At 38.1% G+C, this 23,557-nt stretch overlaps 1 pseudogene; it reads right to left on the reverse strand.

Moving 5' to 3' along the window:
• Nucleotides 1-9,698: 9,698 nt before the first annotated feature.
• Nucleotides 9,699-11,452, reverse strand: LOC117921078 (annotated as a pseudogene).
• Between the last annotated feature and the right edge of the window lie 12,105 nt (nucleotides 11,453-23,557).

Raw genomic sequence — 23,557 nt, forward strand, 5'->3', positions numbered from 1 at the left:
GAGGCTGCTTTCATTTCTCTCGTTAATTTCCTCTCATCCCTCTTTTCAATCACTACATATCTAATGCGTGGTACTTGCATTCATATGATATATCATTGTACGTATGAGAATCACATGGACTCTGGCATCTTCACTACTAGCTTCAAAGAAATAGCATGTGGCATATAATCAAATGCAATATCAGCCAATTTTGTCAACTTTTTTTTTGGTTCCAATAAGAAGTTACAATAGCTGACGGAACTATTCAATTTGTAACAGAAAAATTAGACTGATGTGATGGTATTTGAAAATTTCTATTGCTTTAATTGTGAAAGCGCAGAGCAAACCCTATTGAATTCGCGGTGCCACGCGGACGAAAGAAATTTTATAAATAGAATAAATTTTATAATTAGGTATATTAATACCAAAAGTCAGATGTACTGAGTGAAATTAATCATCCCATAGTTTTCACGAGTTGATGGTAGGATGTAAACAAAACAGCAACGACTTTTTCTACTTTAGACCAACTATAAATGTTGCACATAAATAAATTAATGTTGATACAACTGTTATCAACCCCATTGACTTCGGGGTTGATTTTTTGGTAGTCTTTAAAACGATATAATGGTCTTGTCAAGTGATAATCATTCTCTGTTCTTTCCATTGTTCTTTTTATTGTGGAGTTAAAAATATTTTTTTATTTTTTAAAAAGAAAAATAAAAAAAACATATTTAATAATTAAAAAAAATAGTTTTATATTATTTTTCACTTATTTTATGAAAGATTAAAAAATAAAATACCAGATATAAATATTATTTTTAATATATATTTAAAAACATTAAAAATTAGTTAAAAACATTTCAAATTTTGAATTGGGTTTTATTTTATAAAATATAAAACGATTTTTAAAAACTGTTTTTTAAAATTATTTTTTAGAATTATTTTTAAAAATAATTACCAAATTGGGCTTAAGTTATTTTTTTCTTGGACAATGAACCCACTTTGAGGGGCATTTTCTATGACTAGTTGTCCCACTCCCTTAGGTTGGACCTATGAGTACAAGGTCGCACCCATTTAAATTACCGATGATCTACGAAGTCAAAGTTTAGGTAAGCGCCGGCAACTTCAATTGCTTCAATGCTACCGAATATTACAATCTAACTTTAAAAAGGGTACTGATATTTCTCAGAAGTTTTGCTACTTACTGGCTGCGTTTTAGCTTTGTCTAGAGGCTTGATTAGTCCGAATCATGATATGTATCCAATCTAGACGTTATGCATTTGATTTAAACTGAATCTCCATTTGGTTTTAGCTGTTATTTTTCTATTTTTGGTTCAATATGATCCTAATATTTACAACTAAACTTAGGATCCATTGATTTAGATTTACTCCATGGCAGAACTCGAGGAAAAAAATAACTACCCTCACGGATCATTAAGTAATGTTTAAACATTTGGAGTACTTAATTGATTAATAAGGACAAGATTAGAGGTAGGTTCTTTGCATGCCTTAAGCATTTGTAGTACTAAAAACTCTTTTTTAATAACTATTTTTGAAAATAATTTTTTGTTATAGATATAAAAAAAAATAAAAGATTGATAACTCGGAATAGAAATCAATGTGTTTTTAAAGAGGTCTTTTAGGACCTATTTAGTATATTTTTTTTTAAATAATAATTTTCTATTCTCCAAAATAAAAAAATAAAAAAATGTGTTTGACAACAAAAAAATATAAAATAATTTTTCTTTTTCAAAACAAAAAAAATGATGTTTTTAAAGGTATTTTTTAGTTATTTTTAGTTGTTTTACTTGTTTTATTAGAGTTATTTTAAAAAAATTATATAAAAATGAAAAATGATTAAAAATAAAACATTATATATAAAAGTTATTTTTAAAACATATTTTAAAATATTAAAAATAAGTTAAAAACATTTTAAATTCCCAAACAAATATTTTCCTATAAAATTTTTATAAAATATCAAATAACAGTTGTCAACAACTGTTTTTAAAAATAATTATCAAACATGGTCTTAATTATTTTCACCTATTTTTTAAAATTTGTTTTACAAAATAATTATACAAATATAAAAAAAAATGAATAAAAATAAGATATTATATATTAAAGTTGTTTTGAAGACATATAAAAACAAATAAAACAAGTTAAAAATATTTTAGTTTTCAAACATACTTTTATTCTATCAAACATTATAAAATAGTTTTCAAAAACTAATTTCAAAAATTATTTTTTGGAATTGTTTTAAAAAACACTTATCACATAAAGCCTAATTGATTGGTAAGTCCACGAAATTAGATGGCTTGTTCCATTGGGTTGCATTTCGCAGCATTAACTTCACATCCCCTTCACTCCATTTCTTTGTTCGAGTTTCTGTGTTGCCCTGGGCTTCACAAAAAATGTTGGATAGCTTTCTTTTGGAATGCATGGTAGTGCTAATGGAGAAATTGAAAGTTTACTGGCTGCTACAAGAGAAAGTTAGCAACCCAAAAAACTCAAGCAAGATGTTGCAGCTATTAATTTAATTTTATATAAGATCTTGTCTAAAACCGTTGCTGTCTACAAATTAACATTTGGGTGCTTGGAGAGTCACTTATGTTGAGGCCTCGTATTCTCAGCAATCCACGTAGTTGCCAAATGGATAAACATACGATCTCAACGAACACAAATTCCTGATTCAGCTGTTCCTGTAAAAGGCGTCCGGACAGGGTGTCCGGACACACCCTCCGATGGTTTTGTCAGCCATGGAAAGAGAGATAAAAGCAGATGGCACAGTTGGCCTTTTTCTAGGTATTGAGAAGCTTACCCTCTTCTTTGTGCGAAGGTTCATATATATACCATTTAGAAACTCTCTCTCCTCCATAAATGATGGAAGGCTTTCTGGTTTACCATGATTGCCACTAGGTGGTGGCAGGGACATCCTCATCCTACGAACGGCTGTCAGAGATCGTAGGAAGTGACTAGCTGTCACTTCTGTCTTTTCGCTCTGCAGGTATCGGAATATGATTTGTGACAGGATGTCAGAATGACGTAGTGAGGCACGCTTAGTTTGGCCAGTGATCCGGATGAACATATCCGGGTGGAATATGAAAGGTCGCCGGATGAGTGATGGCGGTGGTCCAGATAGGAAAGCGCGCCACGTGTACTCTTGGGGAAATCCGGATGTGGATATTCCGGGTAGGAATACGTGCCACGTGTCGTCAGGGGACGTGTGCCACGTGTCATCAGGGATGGGTCCCTACAATGCCCCTCTTTTTAACTTGTCGATTTTGCCCTAGCAAAATGGGCGGGTTAAAAAAGAATGATTGCCTTTTGAAACCGAAGCTTGCTTTTTGTTCTCATTGGGCCACGTGGCGAGCGGGGGCGAAGAGACAGGAGAGCATTTATGGCGAGCCGCCGTATCTGGGTATTCCCTAGGCAATGTGTCGGTTTAATGATAGCGTTTTGCTGAACGCTTGGAATACCGAGGGGCTGTCTCTTATAAATATCAGCCTGTGGACTCCCGTTGCTTTTTCTTACTGCATCTTCTTTGTTATCGCTTCATTTGTCTGCTGTTTGTCTTTGCTTGTGAGTGTACCGGCAGCATTCAGGTGGTGACGGTGACTGCATTTGCGATTTTCGACCCTGTTTTCGAGTTTACACTTGGTACGCAACTCTATTCTGATTTCTTTCTTTCTCATATGCTCTTTTCTTGGTTTGCCTTTGATTTGCTTGGGGAAGCTTTTTTGGGCGAGTGACTGTTTGATGCTAGCTTTTCTGTGTTTTGGGTATGTTTGGGGTTTCTGCTGCCCCCTGCGCTTTTTGCTTTTTGGTGGGGTATTGAATCTCCTGTGGGGTAGGGCTTGAGGTTTTGTGGGGTCGATTTCGCTTGTTTTGACTTGCTGGGTTTCTTTCATGCAGATTCTGCTTCATCTTTGTGCTAGAAAATGTCTGCTACCAAGGAAGTTACTTCAGCTCGCCCGTCTGGTGACGCTCGTGCTGAAAAGTCTGTAGAAAAGTTGGATGTGAAAGAATTTCGCGATCGGTTCTGCGTTCCTAATGGCGTGTCTGTGGAACTGTTTGATGGAGAGGGCGTGTTGCCTAAGAAGCCGGAAAATAACGCGATACTCTTTACCAAGGAGCAGTTTAATGCTAGGCTCCGGTTCCTTGTCCCGTCTCTGCTCAAGGAATTTCTGCACTTCACCCAGATTCCTCCAGTGTACGTACATCCCAACATGATCCGGGTGCTGATGGGGTGCAGCATCCTGAGCATGTTGTTTAATTTGGACCTCTCATTACTGGAGGTTCTTTTCGTTTACTCGATCAAGAAGGTGAAGAGTAATATCTTTAGCTTCGTCGCCAGCCTTCCATCTCTGTAACTGGTGACAAACCTACCGGATTCGAATAAAAAGGCCGCCAAGGGACAGGTGCTGGTCAAGGGCGTATGGGCAGGTTTGTCTGAGCATCCGGATAGGCCCTTTGTTCCCAATCAGTCACTGGAGATTCCAGGTATAGCTAAGCTACTTTCTGTCTTTGCATAGTTTGTAAGTCAGCATTGTTTTTAGGCGGCTGACATATTTTGCTTGCTTGGGTGCAGACCAGGATAAGAGAGGAAAACTGGTGGAGTGGGTGGAGAAGGCTTCGTTCGACCGTTTGAACAAGCTCTTTGAGATAACTTCGGCCGAGCGGAGATGCGAACTGCTTCTTTCTGCACAGAACCTCCGCTTGGTCGTCCAGCAGCCTCAGTCATACGTGCTGAACATACTTCCCAGGCGGCTGCCTGAAGAAGTGGTAGTTGGGGAGCATTTCATTCTGGAAGATCTTCCCTTCTACGAGGGGGTGCAAAAGGCGGATGCCCGGACACGCAAGGCCCGTCTCAACAAGCGGGAGAAAAAGAGACAAGAAGGGCTTCTGCGGAAGGCTCCGGGTGGGAAACGGTCCGCATCCTCTCCACCTGCTGGTGCTCCAACGAAGAAGAAGAAGAAGCTGAGTAAGAAAAGTAAGGGTAAGGCAGTAAAAATCCCAACTCCCCCGAAGGAGTTTGTACCATCTCCCATTGGTTATGAAAAGGAATGCAATATTCAAGAGCCGAAAAATCCTCTCCCGGCCTCTGTCTCAACCACTTTTGAATTTATTAGGGGCCTTAATCTTTCAGGGCCCTCGGTGGCACCAGACGTCCGGATGGCTCTCCTGGCCGAGGAAGCAGCTTCAATAAATCAACCCGGTTCAGCTCACCCGGATGAGGTTGTCGACCTGCCTCCTGTTACACCCCCAACAGGAGAAATGGGGGCAGACAGCCAGGAGTTGCCTGCGCATGGGCCAAGCCCCCGTCCCTTTGTACTTGTGAGGGGGCCAACCAGAAGAAGGTTGCGTCTGGTACGCGACTTGAAGTCTGGCCTCGCTGGGCGGCTTCAGGACCGGTTCGTAGAAGGCATCGAAGTCAACTGTTCATCCGTCCCGGAGGGTCATCCGGAAGGCGATGCAGTGGAGATGGCGGAAGAGAGCCCAGCCGTCCCAGCGCTGGTGCCGGCTGAGGTTCCAATGCTGGCGCCGGCTGAGGTTCCACCCAGAGAGGCCCAGCCGGTTGAGAATGCTGAAGGTGTGGCTCCAGAGGAGGAATCACTCTCCAATGCTTCCTTGGGAGAGGGTCCTGTTGATGATGCCACTTTCATCCCTGCTAGCCCTTTCAGCTACGCAGAGATGGAAGAGAAGCTAAATCAGATTCCTTCTAGCGAAGACGCTGGAGTACCTTCAGGCCTGCTGTTCGAGACAGTAGAGACGATATAATTTGCGTTTTGATTCCTTTGTCATACTGATGCGCCTGTCATATGATTTGTAACTTGGTTTTTCTTTGTTTGAGTATTTTCCTGCAGCTGGTGAGTGGCCTTCGCGGTATGGCTCTTCAACGCAATCTTCTTTCTCACCTGTTGGAGACTGCTGAGTATACAAAATCCTTTGTGTCTCAGCGAAAAAATGATGAAGAGAAGTTGCGTTTGAGGCTGGAGCAGGCTGAAGCCAGTTCATCTACTGCTCGAGAGGAGAACAAGGTTCTTCGAGAGGAGAACGAGGTTCTTCGAGAGGAGGTTGCTGAGGCAAAGAGCCGGGAGGATTTATGGAAGTTCGCCTGTTTGAGGCGGAGGATGAGATGGCTCTTTTGAGGAGGGAGGTGAGGCACCTCCGGACAGAGGTGTCTATTGAGAGACGGCAGAGAGAAGAGTTGCAGTTGCGTTTGTCAACGCAAAAGGAAAAGCTGGAGGGTGAGTTTGCTGCGGAGAGGGGGGAACTTGAAGCGGAGTACCAGAAGCAAGTTGATGAAATGTACTTATTCGGCTACCGCTGCTGTATGAAGAAACATGGCATCAAACGGGACGTTCCTTCAATTCCTCCGGGTGAATTGGAGAAGCTGCACAGCAAACCTGCTCAATGACAGCCTTTTCCTTTTGTAAAAGAAAATCTGCTATCTTCTTTCTATACTTTTGTAGTCCGGAGGCCTTTTTGTATATGATTTGTTCCACAAATATCAATAAAATACACTTGTTCATTTTGTATTTCTATCTTTTGCCTCATCTTTCATTGGTAATACTGCTTTAGATTAGATACATTCCATGGTCGCTGCAATGGGGTTCCATCTAACTTCTGTAGATGATAGGCTCCACTTTCACTTGTTTTAGACACTATGTAGGGGCCTTCCCAATTGGCTTGGAACTTTCCTGCCCCTATGTCAGCAGTATTTTCAAAAACTTTTCTAAGGACTAGCGTACCATTTTTGAAGCTTCTGGGCTTTACTTTGCGATTGTAGTGAGCTGATGCCCTTTGCTGATAGTCTGCCATCCGGATGGCTGCAGTTTCTCTTATTTCGTCCGCCCAGTCTAAATTTCTTCCTAATTCTGCATTTGCATCATCCTGTCTTCCTGCTTCGGTTCGGATAGTGGGTAGGCCAATTTCGGTGGGAATGATTGCGTCCATTCCGTATGCGAGGGCGAAGGGAGTATTTCCTGTTGGACGTCCGGGTGTGGTTCGATAAGCCCATAGGACACCGGGTAGCTCCTCCACCCATTTCCCTTTGGCTTGCTCGAGTCTTTTCTTCAAGGCAGTGACTAGAGTCTTGTTTGTGGTCTCTGCTTGCCCATTGCTTTGAGGATAGCGTGGTGTAGAATATGAGTTCCGGATGTTGAGTTCCGAACAGAAATTTCGGAAAACCTTGCTATCAAATTGTGGACCGTTGTCTGCTATGATTGTTTGGGGAACTCCGAAGCGACAAATGATGTTCTTCCATACAAATTTGGTGACATCTTTATCTTTGATGCTAGCATATGCTTCAGCTTCTACCCATTTACTGAAGTAGTCCGTGGCGACGAGCAGGAATTTCTTCTGGGCAGGTGCGGCTGGTAGAGGTCCTACTATGTCCATGCCCCATTGTGCAAAGGGCCAGGGACCTGAGATTGTTTTCAACTCTCCCGATGGCATATGTGGTATGGGGGTGTGCCTTTGACATTTGTCGCATTTTTTGACATATGCTGCCGCGTCTTTTTTCATCGTAGGCCAGTAATAACCTTGCGAATGGGCTCTGTGTGCCAGTGATCGCCCTCCAGCATGATTTCCACATACTCCCTCATGCAATTCAGCTAATACATAAAGTACTTCTGAATGTTTCAGGCATCTGAGGTAGGGGCCTATAAAGGATCGCTTGTACAGGTGCCCTTCGACCAGGGTGAAGCGGGCGGCTTGCATCCGGATCTTGTGCGCTTGCTTAGATTCTTCAGGCAGGGTGCCCGTCCGGAGGTATTCAATGATATCTTTCATCCAACCCTCGTCATCCGTTTCGTCTGCCTTAATGGTGTTGCAAGTGGAGGCTTCCGTGATGGAAGGTTTGGCTTGTACGTATATAGGCAATAGTATTGCTCCTTGGTGGGAAGGGAGGCAGCTATACCTGCCAGGGCGTCGGCATGCGAATTTTCGGTTCGCCTGATTTTTTCAATTGTCCACTCGGTGAACCGCTGCAAAGTATCTTTTACTTTGTTTAAGTATTGTGCCATGCGCTCATCTTTGGCTTCGTATTCGTTTTGAACGTGTCTTACCACAAGTTGGGAATCACTATAGATTCGAAGCCTGGAGACGGATAGAGCCAGGGCAAGATCCAATCCGGATAGGATGGCCTCATACTCCGCTTCATTGTTAGAGGCGTGGAACCCCAGCCGGATGGATTGCTCCAGCTGCTCTCCGGTTGGGGATCGCAGGAGGAGCCCTACTCCGGAGCCGGATGACCGTGAGGCTCCATCAACCCGCAATGTCCACCATTGTTTTTCACTCGATTCGTCATGTTGGACGGGCCTCCGAGAGTATTCCAACACGAAGTCAGCCATTACTTGGCCTTTTATGGACAATCTGGGCTGGAACTCTATTCCAAATTCACTCAATTCTATGGCCCATTGAAGCATTCTCCCGGTTAGGTCCGGTTTGTGTAAGATATTGCGAAGGGGTTGGTCAGTTAATACGACCACTGGGTGTGCTTGGAAATAGGGGCGGAGTTTCTGGGCGGCACTTCGAAGAGCTAAGGCCGTTAATTCCATCTTTGAATATCTGGTTTCTACATCTGCCAACGCTCTGCTGATGTAGTAGATGGGTTTCTGCTCCTTGGGTGATGGGCAGCGGAATAAGACAGCGCTAATTGCCCACTCTGAGACAGCCAGGTACATATATAGTTTTTCTCTGGGGATGGGGCTGCTTAGGATGGGTGGTTGCATGAGGCGCTGCTTGATTTTTTCAAAAGCGTTTTGACAGCTGTCTGTCCATCCGCTTGGTCCTGCTTTGCGGATTACCAGGAAGAAGGGCTGTAGCTCATCGGTGAAACGGGCTATAAAACGCCCTAGAGCGACGAGCTTGCCTGTGAGGCGCTGTAATTCCTTCTTGTTCCTGGGGGGTGACGTTTCTACGACTGCTTTGACTTGGTCTGGGCTCACCTCTATCCCCCTTTGACTGACCATAAAGCCTAGGAATTTTCCAGCACTTACGCCAAAGGCGCATTTGGAAGGATTCAACTTCATGTCGAACTTCCTTAAGAGGTGAAAAACTTCTTGTAAGTGGATAACATGCTCTTCACGAGTTTTGCTTTTAACCACGATGTCATCAATATATACCTCTACTGTGCGGCCAATTAGAGGTTTGAATATCTTTGTCATCAGTCTTTGATAAGTGGCGCCAGCGTTTTTGAGACCAAATGGCATGACTTTGTAACAGTAAAGTTCGTGTGGCGTTATGAAGGCTGTTTTTTCTTGATCATCTAGGGCCATGGGGATTTGGTGATATCCGGAGAAAGCGTCCAGAAAGGAGAGCATCCCTTGCCCAGCGGTGGAATCCACAATCTGATCTATTCGTGGCAAAGGGAAACTGTCTTTTGGGCATGCTTTATTGAGGTTGGTATAGTCGACGCAGACCCGCCATTTGCCTTCTTTCTTGGGTACGACTACTACATTTGCCAACCAGTCTGGATATTCCACTTCTTTGATGAATCCGGCTTCCAGCAGTTTGTCAATCTCCGTCCGGATGACTTTTTGCCTATCCGGGTGAAAACGTCTAACCCTTTGCCGGATGGGTTTTGCCATTGGTAAAATGTTAAGCTTATGCGAGACTATCGAGGGGTGAATTCCCTTCATATCAGAGTGTGCCCATGCGAAAACGTCATGGTTTTGTCGGAAGACGTCTTGGATGTTCTGGGTTTCTTCGGGCGTTAAAAGGGAACTTATATGAGTAAGATGAGAATCTTCTTCTGAAATTTGGATTGTTTGTAAGGGATCTGCTACCGGGGGATCTCTGTCCGCCGGACACAGTGACTGCTATTGGTCGAGTGCATGGGTGGACTCGGGGAGGGGTTCATTCTCCCGACTGGTCCCTGCTTCTCTTGCTATCTGGTAGCATTGGCGAGCGGCTAGTTGGCTGCCATATAGGTTGATTTGCCCATCTTCAGTGAGAAAGCTTACCATCTGATGATATGTGGAGGGGATGGCCTTCATACAGTGTAGCCATGTGCGTCCCAAGATAACATTGAAGGGTGATAGATCTTGTACTACCGAAAATTGAACGTTGAGAGTGACTGGGCCAGCTTGGACTGGCAGCACAATGTCTCCCAACGAAATAGTTGATGCCCCGTTGAATCCGGATAAAACCCTTCCAGGGTTTTCGAGACCGACTAAGTTGTGTCCCATGTGGCTTATGACTGATGCCTGCACCAGATCAGCTGAGCTGCCTGGGTCAATCAGGATGCGTCTTACGTCGAATTTGTCTATCCCCAAGGATAGAATGAGGGCATCACGGTGCGGGCGTAATATCCGCGTGGGGTCTACTGGAGGAAAAATGATTGTCCCGTCTATGGGGTGCGGGCCCCCTTCGGTTATCCCAGGTCGGATGGAATTGATACGCTCACGCACCATCGCTTCCCGCAACAACCTTTGCCTTTTTCGCTTGGAATTGAGCTCTTCATCCGACGGGTCTCCATTAATGTAATTTATGACGGCTTTGGGGGCGGCTGGAGCCATGGGGGCCCCAGAGTCGCGGCCTCGGGAGGCATCTCCATCTCTAGCATATGAACGGAGGTATTGCCTTAAATGACCCGCCTTTATAAGCCTTTCCACCAAATATTGGAGGCTTCTGCACGTCTCCGTTGTATGGCCGTGCTCTTTATGGTAAGCGCATTTTTTGCTATGATCTCTCCTGGATGGATCCGATCCGAGGGGTCTGGGCCACCTGAAATCGGACATGCTCTGGATCATAGGGAGAAGCTTCTCATAAGTTATAGAGAGTGGTGTGAGGGGTGGCATTTCCGGGCGGCTTGGCCCTTCTTGCCTTCGATCGGATGGTCTTGGCCTGTCTGGAGGTTTAGTGCTTCCCTCTGTACTACCCTTGGATGACTGTCCGGCAACCAATACTTGCTGGGTGGCTGCCCGTACGTCATCTTCAAGCATTGAGTATTTGTTTGCACGTCGAAACAAGTCGTCCATTGTCATAGGAGGCTTTTTTGCTAGTGACTCAAAAAAGGGAGTGCCTGGGCAAATGCATCGTTTGAAAATCTGTAGGACAGCGTCCATGCTGCAAGCTTCCACTTGTAGGACAGCCTGGCCAAATCGTTTCACGAACTCCCTCAAGGATTCATTATCCTTCATTTTTATATTTTGCAAGGTGCTGATGTTTTGCTTATGTCGGGCGGAACATAGGTATTGTCCCACGAAAGCTTCTGAAAGGTCTCTGAAATTATCCACCGAATTAAGAGGTAGGCGATGGAACCATGAAAGAGCCTGTCCTTGTAGACTAGCAGGGAATACTTTGCACAGTAGCGGGTCGTTGCCTATGTCGAGGGTCATGAGTTGTCGATAGTGCATGATATGGTCGAAGGGGTCACTGCACCCATCGTATGTGGAGAACTTTGGTACGAGAAACCCCTTGGGGGTTCGTAATGAATGATATGAGAGCAGAAAGGCGTGGAGAGCATGTCATCCAGCCTTTTGCTAATGGAGCCCATGGGTGGCTCGCTCAGGAGATTTTTCCCAATGGTTCGTACCGCTTGGTGCGGTGGAACGTTCTGCATCATGGGGGTGACCAAGGGGTCACGGTGCGAGAGAACGTTCTGTGGTATGGGGGTGACCGTAGGGTCATGGTGCACTCCCCCCATGGTGGTCAGTGGTGGCTTGGGCCTGCCAGTTTGCTGGGGACCCAGTCTCGCACGCATGGCGCCCGACAACTGGGATCTTCTGTCACGTCGTCTTTTTGACGAGAAGTGGGTGGAATCTGAGCTCTCTTCACGGGGAGCTCGAGGCATAGGCGTGTGTGGCTCATGCGGCCTAGCGCTGCGCGTTTCAGGGATTGCTCCCGCCGTTCCAGGGTAAATTGACTCCAGATGAGGCCTTGAGTTGGCCACTTGGCCCCTGGAGTGCTGATGACGGGGAACTCCTGTCGACGATGCCTAGATACGTAATATTGCGTTTTCTTCTCTTAACCTCGTCGTCTCTTGGAGGAGAGTTTGTAGTTGTCGCTCGCTCGCTAACTGCCTTCTTTCGATGGCTTGGCGCCATTCAGAATTATCTTCCTCTCTTCTATCAGATGAATGGCTTTGGGAAGGCGTAGCCATTTTTGCTAGTTACTGAATCAGCGAAAAACGTTCCCACAAACGGCGCCAATGTTGAGGCCTCGTATTCTCAGCAATCCACGTAGTTGCCAAATGGATAAACATACGATCTCAACGAACACAAATTCCTGATTCAGCTGTTCCTGCAAAAGGCGTCCGGACAGGGTGTCCGGACACACCCTCCGATGGTTTTGTCAGCCATGGAAAGAGAGATAAAAGCAGATGGCACAGTTGGCCTTTTTCTAGGTATTGAGAAGCTTACCCTCTTCTTTGTGCGAATGTTCATATATATACCATTTAGAAACTCTCTCTCCTCCATAAATGATGGAAGGCTTTCTGGTTTACCATGATTGCCACTAGGTGGTGGCAGGGACATCCTCATCCTACGAACGGCTGTCAGAGATCGTGGGAAGTGACTAGCTGTCACTTCTGTCTTTTCGCTCTGCAGGTATCGGAATATGATTTGTGACAGGATGTCAGAATGACGTAGTGAGGCACGCTTAGTTTGGCCAGTGATCCGGATGAACATATCCAGGTGGAATATGAAAGGTCGCCGGATGAGTGATGGCGGTGGTCCGAATAGGAAAGCACGCCACGTGTACTCTTGGGGAAATCCGGATGTGGATATTCCGGGTAGGAAACGTGCCACGTGTCGTCAGGGGACGTGTGCCACGTGTCATCAGGGATGGGTCCCTACAACCTAGTAATTAATATCGTATTATAAAAACCAAATAGAAATAAATTAAACATAGATTGATCATGATAACATCATACAATGCCGGAAAACAGGAAGGTTGAAGGAGGGCGATGGCCGTGTAATGCATAATAGAGAAGCCCTGTGTATTGTTAATGTCCTGGACTGGCTAGAAAAAGAAGGATTCCACGAATCATGATTAAGTATCAAGGTTCTGCCCCACTATCAAGGGGAACAGTGACCACTCGAATATCAGAAAGGAAGTGAGGGTGCGATGTGGTCAACTTTTATTCTACTTGTTGGAAGGTTCGCCCGGTGAAACCTTAATAAAAGTTGATTAGGAAGGTTGGATTGTTCACATTTCAGAGGTCATTTTAAAATGGTTTGCTTCTCTTCTGCCGCCTATATCAGTGCAAGTATTTTGGTCTTTTTTTCCTTGGTCAAGCTATCTTTTTAATTTTTTTGTGGGTGGTGTAGTTTTGCTAGCTGTTGAGGTTGGCCAAGGTTTCTTGTCTAACGGTATTACACAATTTAATTGTATGCTTGGAACTTCTTTGCATCCTCATAGAATACAATGATCCAGTGATTAATCAAGGCATGGCAGAGTTTTTGATGTTTGGACTAGTTGGCAAGAAAATAGTTACTGATAGAATTTGGGAGCTGATGCAGCAACGACCAGAACAGTCATATACAATGATCGCATGCCATCTACGTATGATATGGTGGAGCCAACCACAGTGGCTTGGCACTGGCTTTCAACAAGGGAGGTGCACTGGAGGAAAACAAAGGTAGCTGATGCATGTTTATATCAGGATATTCATTCATTTATTCATCATATATTCAAACGTTGAATAATAATAATAATAATAATAATAATAATAATAATAAAGATAATTTACATTCTCAATATAGATTAATTAGCAACACTTAAAAATGTGTATCAAATGTCATCAATCAAACTCAAAATTAATGTAAATTAAGAAGAGGTTATTTCAAGTGTTTGATTAAATCAATTTATCAAGATTAGATTTCCTCCTATATAAACTCCCAAAATATGCAAATATAGACAAATCAATGTGCATTAATAACACTGCCTACTACTCAACTGTTAATTAAATTACCAACCTAAAAAATACAGATTAATCAAACCATATTTTCAAATGAAATCAAATTATTATAAATTGTTGGAAAATGAAGAATGATTACAAATTGGCATTTAAAAAGATAATTAAAACTCATTTAAAATCACATATAATACATAAAGTTACTAATTACACAATATTCTGGTGCAAATAATATTAAATAGAGAGTTGAAGAACATAACAGTTAAGGGATTTTAGAAAATTCATTTGAGACATGATGATTTAATGGAGATTATAAAAAAGGACATAGAAAGAAGATTTCAGAATGATTTATTTCTTTTTAATCCAAATGTTTTGAATCAATATGAAAATTTCAGTTGAGTCGTTAATCAAATACATATGATAATCAAAGTAACCTCACATAAAATAAGGATTAATATCAATTAAGCTTGTTTGAATTTATAGAATTAAAAATTTTTATATGTTGAATTAAATCAGAGTCATAAAAATTCCAAATGAATCACCAATTAAATACATAAGGTGATGAAAACTAATATTAACATTAGAGTCCTTAAATGAAAAACATTAATACCTAAAATGATCTCTCACCTTTTGATTATATATTCAGAATTTATTAAACAATCATCTACAGTTAGCAAAACTAATCCAAAGAAAACAGAGGAAAGGCCTAGATCTAAAGTTTCAAAAGCAATCATTTCAATTTTTTATAATCACACCTAAAGTAATGAGTCCCTAATCACCTAACAACTTATTTAGAATTTTTAAACAAAAATTTTCATGATTAAAATAAAAACATATTAAACATCTACAGAAGCAAACAGAGAAAAAGTCTTGGATCTAAAATTTTTAAAGCTATTATAAACAAACTGTAACAAAAATGATAGAGACACTGTATAAGATGCAGAGGCCACAAAAAAATCTATTCAAAAAAAATTCTGAGATAATCAAACTCAAATCAACAAGAATAAAACGAGATGTACTCACCAATCATAAAATACTTTGATCCAAACCAAATAAAACACAAAAACAGAGGATCGTGATCTTGATATTTACAAGTGTACGAAATAATTAAAGAAAATGGAACATGAGAGACGAGATGCACCAAATTAAACAGTCAGAAACTCTATTCGTCCTCTGATCCTCGCCGGAAGTTCTTCTCGATGATCTCTCTCAATCTTAACTTTGTTTTTCTCTTCGCTCTCTCCAAATTTTCTCTCTACCAAGACCGGAATCACAGAAAAAAAAAAAAAAAATCGCTAACCCTCTCTTTCTCTCGTCTCTTCAGCTTTCTCTCAACAGAAAATAAAAAATAAAAAACCAGAAGATCTCTCTCTTTCTCTCAGCCGGGCTAGAAGAATGGCCAAAAGGGTTTGGATGGTGAAAAAAGAGTGGTATTGCCGGGGGAACGTAGTCGATGAGAGCGTTACAGGTGGAACCGGAACTGCATTTGAAGTTGGCCTGAGCTCTCAGCACAGTGATGAGTACCGAGAGGAAGGATAGGGCGAGATGAGCACCGACAGCACACTGTCGCAGGTGATGATGATGATCGTTTTAGAGGTCTTGAAAAGTGACTTGAGAACCGAAAGCTGATGGCTTGCAGGCAGTAGGGTAGGGCCTGTAGAAGCAGGTCGGCTGATGCATGGGTTAATGTAACTTTGGGCAGTAAAAAATAAGGGCTGTGGTAGGGAAGGACAAGTGATGAGTGAAGGGATATGTGCCGAGAGTGGGACAACTAATTCCAGCTGAATAAAAATAATATAATATTTTTAAAAATTATAAAATTAGTTAAAATTTTTATTTCTAATATATTCACATTTAAATATGACACATATTTATTTAATATGATCTAATTTGATAATATCAAATATATAAAATAATATTATTAATTTTTAATTTATTCATATATATTTTAAAATTTTTATAATTATTTTTAATTTTAATAATATACAATTTACATATTTATGACGTAATCGATTCGACTACCGATTCAACTGATGAATCGATAACTTTTTTGGTTCAATGATCGGTCCGATTCTAAAAATATTGGTTATGATTTTTAGTATTTATAATAGCCTCATAATTCTACTTTTACTTACTGTTTATAGGATGTTAAAAAAGAATATTGTCCTAGTATGTTTATTCTACAAATAATAATAATAATAATAATTTAATGTTATTTTATATTTTAAAACATGAATTAGATAGTTGTAATAAACTTAAATTTTATTTTTATTTTTAGTTCATAAAGTATTAAAAAGATAATTGTTTTGATATATTAATAAATTCAAATTTTTATTTTGATTTATGGTTCATAAAATATTAAAAAGAAAATTTATTTCGGCATAAAAGAAATCTTAAACTATATATTTAGTAATCCTAACATATTATTTCTCAGGATATTTAGCACCAAACAGACAAAAAGGTACTGCCTTCTCGACTTTCATTTTGTTAATCAAACGAGGGAACCCTGAGTTGTTTAATCTGGCCCATGTTATCGAACATGCTCCAAGTGCTCAAAAGGCAAGATGTTTAGTTTGAGTTTTGGGTCAAAATGACCCATTTTTGGAAAAAAAAAAATTGTACCATCTAACCCCTTTTTTAAACTTACGTTCAAATTGGCTTCTTTGATGCCATGTAGGCACAACGTCATTAAAAAATATTTTTTTTTCGTCATTATAGTGAAAGCTACAGTTGAGAAATGTGGCTTCATTTTTGTACTAAAGCCACAGTTGGCAACTGTGGCTTTAGTTAATTTTTAATCTTAAAATAATAAATCAAATATTCATTTATAATATCTTCTATTTATTAATTTATATTTGTTGAAGTAATACTAGATTCTTAAGTTTAAATATAAATAATTTATTATTTAAGTATATATTTTTAATTTCAATAATAAATTGTAATTTAATAGTTTTTAATTAAATTTGAAAGTAAAAAAAAATTATATTTGAAATCTCAATGCGACTTAAAAGTATACTATTATTTCGATAAAAATAAATTTATCATAATACAAATAAATTAATATCTTAAAAAACAACAAATTAAATATCTTAAATTAATAAATTATACAATTTTATATATTATTTATATGTTATATAAGTTTATCATTTTAAGATTATTAATTTATTAATAAATAAAACGTTCATTTATAATATCTTTGTAGACCCTCCCGGACAATGTTTTCTTTTTTTATGTTTACTTTTCTGACTACCCGAGATTTCAGCTGAATGAGGCAGCCGGATTGAGACAGGGGGCAGAGAGTGGGTGGCAAGGAGAATAAATGCGGGAGTTTTGCAGGAAGCGAGATGAAGGATCTTTTTTTTTTGGACGGAATCGGAGAGAGCTAGCTGGGGGGGGAGGAGAAAAAGCTCGTTGGCGAGGAATTCTTTAGGAGTTTTCAGGTAAGCCTAACTTGGGTTTAATACATTTCCTTCCATTTGATGTCTTACATTAACCCATGATATAGTTTTGGTGATTTTCTGTGGACGTCTCGGGCCATCTGGTTGTTTGGGTTTGAACGTGTTTGCTTGCACACGCTTGCCCTGTTCTTTGTTTTCTCTAACATCCATGATCTATTTCTCCTGTTGCCGGTTAGATCTTGGTTTGTTTGATATTTAAGGATTATACTGGGTTCGCTTAACCCATCCGTTTGAGCCTATGATGAGCTTTGTGAAGCCCCATGAGGGTGGAAGAGAGAGTCATGCCCACGAACATGCTCAACACCCTCCATGCCCATTGCCAGACATTACCTCCATCTCCAAGCCTTCGTTTTTAGTTTTCAGAATACCCATCATGCTTATTTCCATACCTCTCATGCTCATTCTTTCCTCACTATCCCCTCTCCCCCTTTTGATGCTCATTCCCGTCCACGCATGGCTGCTCACAATCCCGACGTCTCCCGTTCCGTCGACCAACGCACCGAAGGTCGCCTCCGGCACGCCCAGGAGGCTGCGGCTACTGTTGCCGCCACCACCCTCCAATCTGCTGCCATATTCCAGTATCATTCAAATGGCGACGATTGCGGTGCCCAAGTCCTCGCCGGCGCCGTCGACGATGGGGTAGCGGAGGTGATGAAAGGAAAGCTTGAGATTTCACTTGGTGATCTGTGGACGGAAAAGCCATGGAGTGGAGACCTAAAGACGTGGGTTGCTGGGAAAGTGCAGGGCTGCTCTGTTTTTTTTTTTTTTATCCACTTATCCTTGTTTTCTCCTCCTCGCTTATTGTTTTTGTTTGGGCTGCTGCTAGGCCCAAGGCCCACTAGCTTTCTTTGAAACTTCTTCCCACCTTAGGCCCATTAAAGGGCTCAATTTAAGTAGCCATTGTCTTAAACCCATTTCTAGCCATTGTCCTAAGCCTATTTCTATTATTATTACTTAAATCTTCAAATTCAATTTCCTATTATTATTATTATTATCATTATTACCACTATTAATTCAACTTTCAAAATCTCACTATTATTATTATTATTAATTCAACTTTTAAAATCTTATTATTATTATTATTATTATTATTATTATTATTATTATTATTAATTCAATTTTAAAAAATCTTACTATTATTATTGTTATTAATTCAACTTTCAAAATCTTATTATTATTATTATTATTATTATTATCATTATCATTATTTCAAAACCTTATTATTATTATTATTATTATGATCATCATCATCATCATCATTCTCACCCTAAGCCCTTCTAATTCACCCTATGCCCTTCTAATTCCAAAGCCCAATTCGTGTATCCATTGTCCTGAATCCATTTCCAAAGCCCAAGCCCGTTTCCAAAGCCCTTCTCACCCTAAGCCCTTCTAATTCACCCTAGGCCCCTCTAATTCCAAAGCCCAAGCCCATTTCCAAAGCCTTTCTCACCCTAGGCCCTTCTAATTCCAAAGCCCAATTCGTGTATCCAATGTCCTGAGCCCATTTCCTATGTCCTAAGCCCATTTTCGTAGCCCTGCTCACCCTAGGCCCTTCTAGTTCCAAAGCCTTTTTAGTCTCTTCCATTTCCAAAACCCTTTTAATCCTTTTCGTTTATCCATATTATTATTATTATTATTATTATTATTATTATTATTATTATTAAAAAATCTATACTCTAGCCGTTCAATTTCCTGAAATTCATTTATTATTATTATTATTATTATTATTATTATTATCATTATTAAAAAAATCTATACTCTAGCCGTTTAATTCTCTAAAGTTCATTATATTATTATTATTATTATTATTAAAAAATCTATACTCTAGCCGTTCAATTTCCTAAAGTTCATTATATTATTATCATTATCATTATTAAAAAATCTATACTCTAGCCGTTTAATTTCCTGAAGTTCATTTATTATTATTATTATAATTATTATTATTATTATTATCATTAAAAATCTATATCCTCGCAATTTAATTTCCTAAAGTTCATTATATTATTATTATTATTATTATTATTAAAAATCTATACTCTAGCCGTTCAATTTCTTAAAGTTCATTTCTTATTATTATTATTATTATTATTATTATTATTATTATTATTATTATTATCATTATTATTATTATTATTATTATTAAAAATCTATATTCTCGCAGTTCAATTTCCTAAAGTTCATTCCTTATTATTATTATTATTACAAATTCAACTTTCAAAATCTATATCCTTGCAGTTTAATTCCCTAAAGTTCATTTCTCATTTTCTTTGGCAAATTTCATTTTAATTACCGAAGCTCTAATCTTTTAAATTTAATTCCCAAAATCTCCAATTTTCCAATAAACTCCAAGAATCCAGTTTTCACCCGAATAGTTTTAATTCCATTTCAGTTCCTAAATAATCTTCTGATCTTCTTGATTTTACATAAGCAATAGTGAATTCTTCATAATTCTAAAACACGGAATTTGTGAGACTAGTTCGTGAATAATAAATTGGGCTCTGGTGGGGGGCCCTATGTTTGATCCCTATTGATTGTCAACTGTTGTGCTTAATATATTTTGTTTGATCTTCATTTTGCACTCCGATATGCAAGAGCTATAATTTGTATTCGTTAATTGTGTACTAATCTCATTTCTTGATAGCGCATTGTGGCTCGTGGCCTAGGTACGCATACACTTTCGTTTTGATCATTCTCTATGCATGTTCCGATTTGCATATGTGCATGATTTGACTTAGGCACCCATTGACTTTTTTATCGATTGTCACGTTGGCTTCATTCTAACAGTAGAGACCCGACTTTAGGGACTTAGAGGGGTGTTACGGTTTATACCGTACCTTCCCAATAAGTAACCTGACCCTCGAGCCCAATCCGGTTTTTCATAGACCACCTTTTTCCAAAATAAGGAGTCGCACTTAGGGTTTTCTTTCTTACTTTGTTTACCCTTTAAAAATAAAACAAAAATAAGTGGCGACTCCAAGTCAGTTTTCTTAATCAAATAAAATAAATTTTTCAAAATAAAAATCGAGCTCGCCATCGAATGGGAAACGCATGAGCCGAAATGCGAGGTCCACAATCTTCTATTTATTAATTTATATTTGTTGAAGTAATACTAGATTTTTAAGTTTAAATATAAATAATTTATTATTTAAGTATATTTTTTAAATTTCAATCATAAATTGTAATTTAATAGTTTTTAATTAAATTTGAAAGTAAAAAAAAAAATATTATAATTAAAATCTCAGTTATCAACTGCTATACTATTATTTCGATAAAGATAAATTTATCATAATACAAATAAATTAATATTTTAAAAATTAACAAATTAAATATCTTAAATGAATAAATTATACAATTTTATATATTATTTATATGTTATATAAGTTTATTATTTTAAGATTATTAATTTATTAATAAATGAAATATTCATTTATAATATCTTCTATTTATCAATTTATGTTTGTTGAAGTAATACTAGAATTTTAAATTTAAATATAAATAATTTATTATTTAAGTATATTTTTAAATTTTATTCATAAATTGTAATTTAATAATTTTTAATTAAATTTTAAATTTAAATAAAAATTAACTAAAGTCGCAGTTGCCAACCGCGGCTTTAGTACAAAAATGAAGCCGCGTTTGCCAACTACGACTTTAGTACAAATATGAAGCCGCGTTTTCCAACTGCGGCTTTAGTACAAAAATGAAACCGCGTTTCCCAACTGCGGCTTTCACTATAATGACGAAAAAAAAAATATTTTTTAATGACGTGACGCCTACGTGGCATCAAAGAGGCCAATTTGAACATAAGTTTAAAAAAGAGGTTAGGTGTTACAATTTTTTTCAAAAATGGGCCATTTTGACCCAAAACTCGTTTAGTTTTATGTCAACTGCTTAATTATCCGTACAGAAAACAAGTAGACAGCATAATTGGACTTTTGGGCGAAAATGGCCCATTTTTTAAACTTAACGTTGAAAATGGGCTCATTTCCAAACTATTGTTCAAAATGGCCCTTTGAAGCCACATCAGCCCATAAATCAATATTTTATACCGTTTTTACTTTACCTTTCCATCCTCGTGCTCTGTTCTCTCCCGTGCTGCTGTTATCTCTTCTGTGCGATTTTTTTTTCTAAACCCTAGCCCCACCAGTGGGCCATTAAAAAAGACGGTGGAGCTACAAAGCATAAAGTTTAAGGTGAGTCCTAATCTTCTTTTTGGCTTATATAAAGTTTTTGGCACTTTCAAAATTTTTTTCCCATCTCAAAATCTCGATTTTTAGAAAAAAAAATTTTCCATTGTTGTGAATGATTGGTTAGAGAGTGTGGTTACGGTGAATTAATGACTGTTAGTATCAGATTTTAGGGCAGTCGTTGGGGAGGATTAGGCTTGCGGTGTCGGCATTGAGGAGCTACTCAGTCTACGGAAAAACAGGTGAGATGGGTTGTGTTGATTGTGGCTGTGTTGATTGTGTTTTGTTGCTCTGTTTGGTTGGTGAGAATTGGCTACAAGGAGAGTAAATTATTGTCACAAAAAACCGAGGCCCTCCCATTGCAGCTGTTGGGCTTAATTAAAATGAGTTTTTAATGTTCTGAAAAACAGAACAAGAACAGGAAATGAGCATGAAAAACATGGTTGTTGCTTAAAAAAATGGAGGTTTTGGGTTTGTTTGTTTTTTGTATTTAAGTCCATGTTTGCAATAACCTTTTGTTTCAGTAAGTAGCTGGCCACCAAAAAATTATCCAATTTCTATTTCAATAATTTAAAATTTGTATTATATTTTAAATATTTTTTAGGTATCCTAGGATTAATATTTGGAAATAAAAAAAATATTTGTTAGAAGTTGTTTCCACTACTTTTTCTAGGCAATTGTTACTGTTTGAAGCCATTTTTGTTTTATACCTTTCCCTGCACCTGACTTTTAAAGGTGATTCAAAACTTGCAATGTGAAATACTAACAAACATATGTGTGTGTATTAGAGAGAGGGTATGTCTTTATGTATTTATCTTTAGAAACATGTTCAGTTGTATACACAAACACATGTATGTTAAAATCTGTCATATTCATTTTTAAGTATTGGGCATACATTTTTGGGAATTCTGGCAATATAGAATATGTGGTTAGTTTGCATTTTTAATTTAAATTTGGAAATAAAAAAAATAATATTCTATAATATTTAAATAATAAAAAGATTTATGAGGATATTATCATATATATGAAATTAACTTATAAGATTTTGTAGTTAAGGGGAAAAAAATTAGGATTAATCGAAATTTTTTTTTTGAAATTATTATGGGGCATTAATTAATAATATTAATAGCCATAGATAACAGATTTTAAAAAAAAAATGAAAGTTGTAAATAGTGATAAATATATTTGAATGGAATTATTTTTAATTCTTTTTTCTTTTTTTAGAATTTGAGTGGAATAGGGAATGTGTTTGCTAAGAATTTCGACCGACTCAATAGATAATGTGATTTTTAAATATATTTTTTGGTTATCTAAATTTAATGTTTCTATCATAAACTGGATGTATCTTGCATGAATATATATATATATATATATATATATATATATATATATATATATATATATATATATATATATATATATATATAACATGTTTGCTAGGAAAAAAATGATTTTGGATATAAACAATTTCAAAGTAAAAATTGAATAAATAATTTTTTTCTGATCAAGAGATCTTGAATAATTTTGTCCCAACAGCTCTTAAATATAAAATACTCATCTAGAATTTTTTTGCCTTGATATCAAGAAAACTTCTCAAATATGAGTAAACACTTTTTTTTAAAAAAAAAAAAAAAAAAAACCAGATTATTAAAGTACAGACATTTTCTCTTTAAAAAGACTTTTGTATTTGGTTATATCCAAAAATTTAATTTTTATTTAATTATATTTTTTAAAGATATCAAAATTACCCATACTTTTAATAAAAATATTATTAAAATAAAATAGTAAAAGTATAAAATGAATGGTCCAACTTTAAAAAAAAACTATTATAAAATAGACCATATGCCTCATGTTTGATGACTCCACTTAGACTACTAGATTGTGGATGTGATGGGGATGGAGGAGGATGAAAGGGAGGTCAAAAGTGAACCCATTTGGAAAAACTTTGATTATGGGTTGGAAAAATTGAATGTGGGTAGAGACCATATTGTTTATGTGATCCTTTGTCAATTGGGTTGTACTTCATTTTCGTGAGTGCACACTAGACAGTATTACAATTGGTGTGGCCC

This window comes from Vitis riparia, chromosome 8, assembly GCF_004353265.1.
Source record: "Vitis riparia cultivar Riparia Gloire de Montpellier isolate 1030 chromosome 8, EGFV_Vit.rip_1.0, whole genome shotgun sequence".
NCBI lineage: Eukaryota > Viridiplantae > Streptophyta > Magnoliopsida > Vitales > Vitaceae > Vitis > Vitis riparia.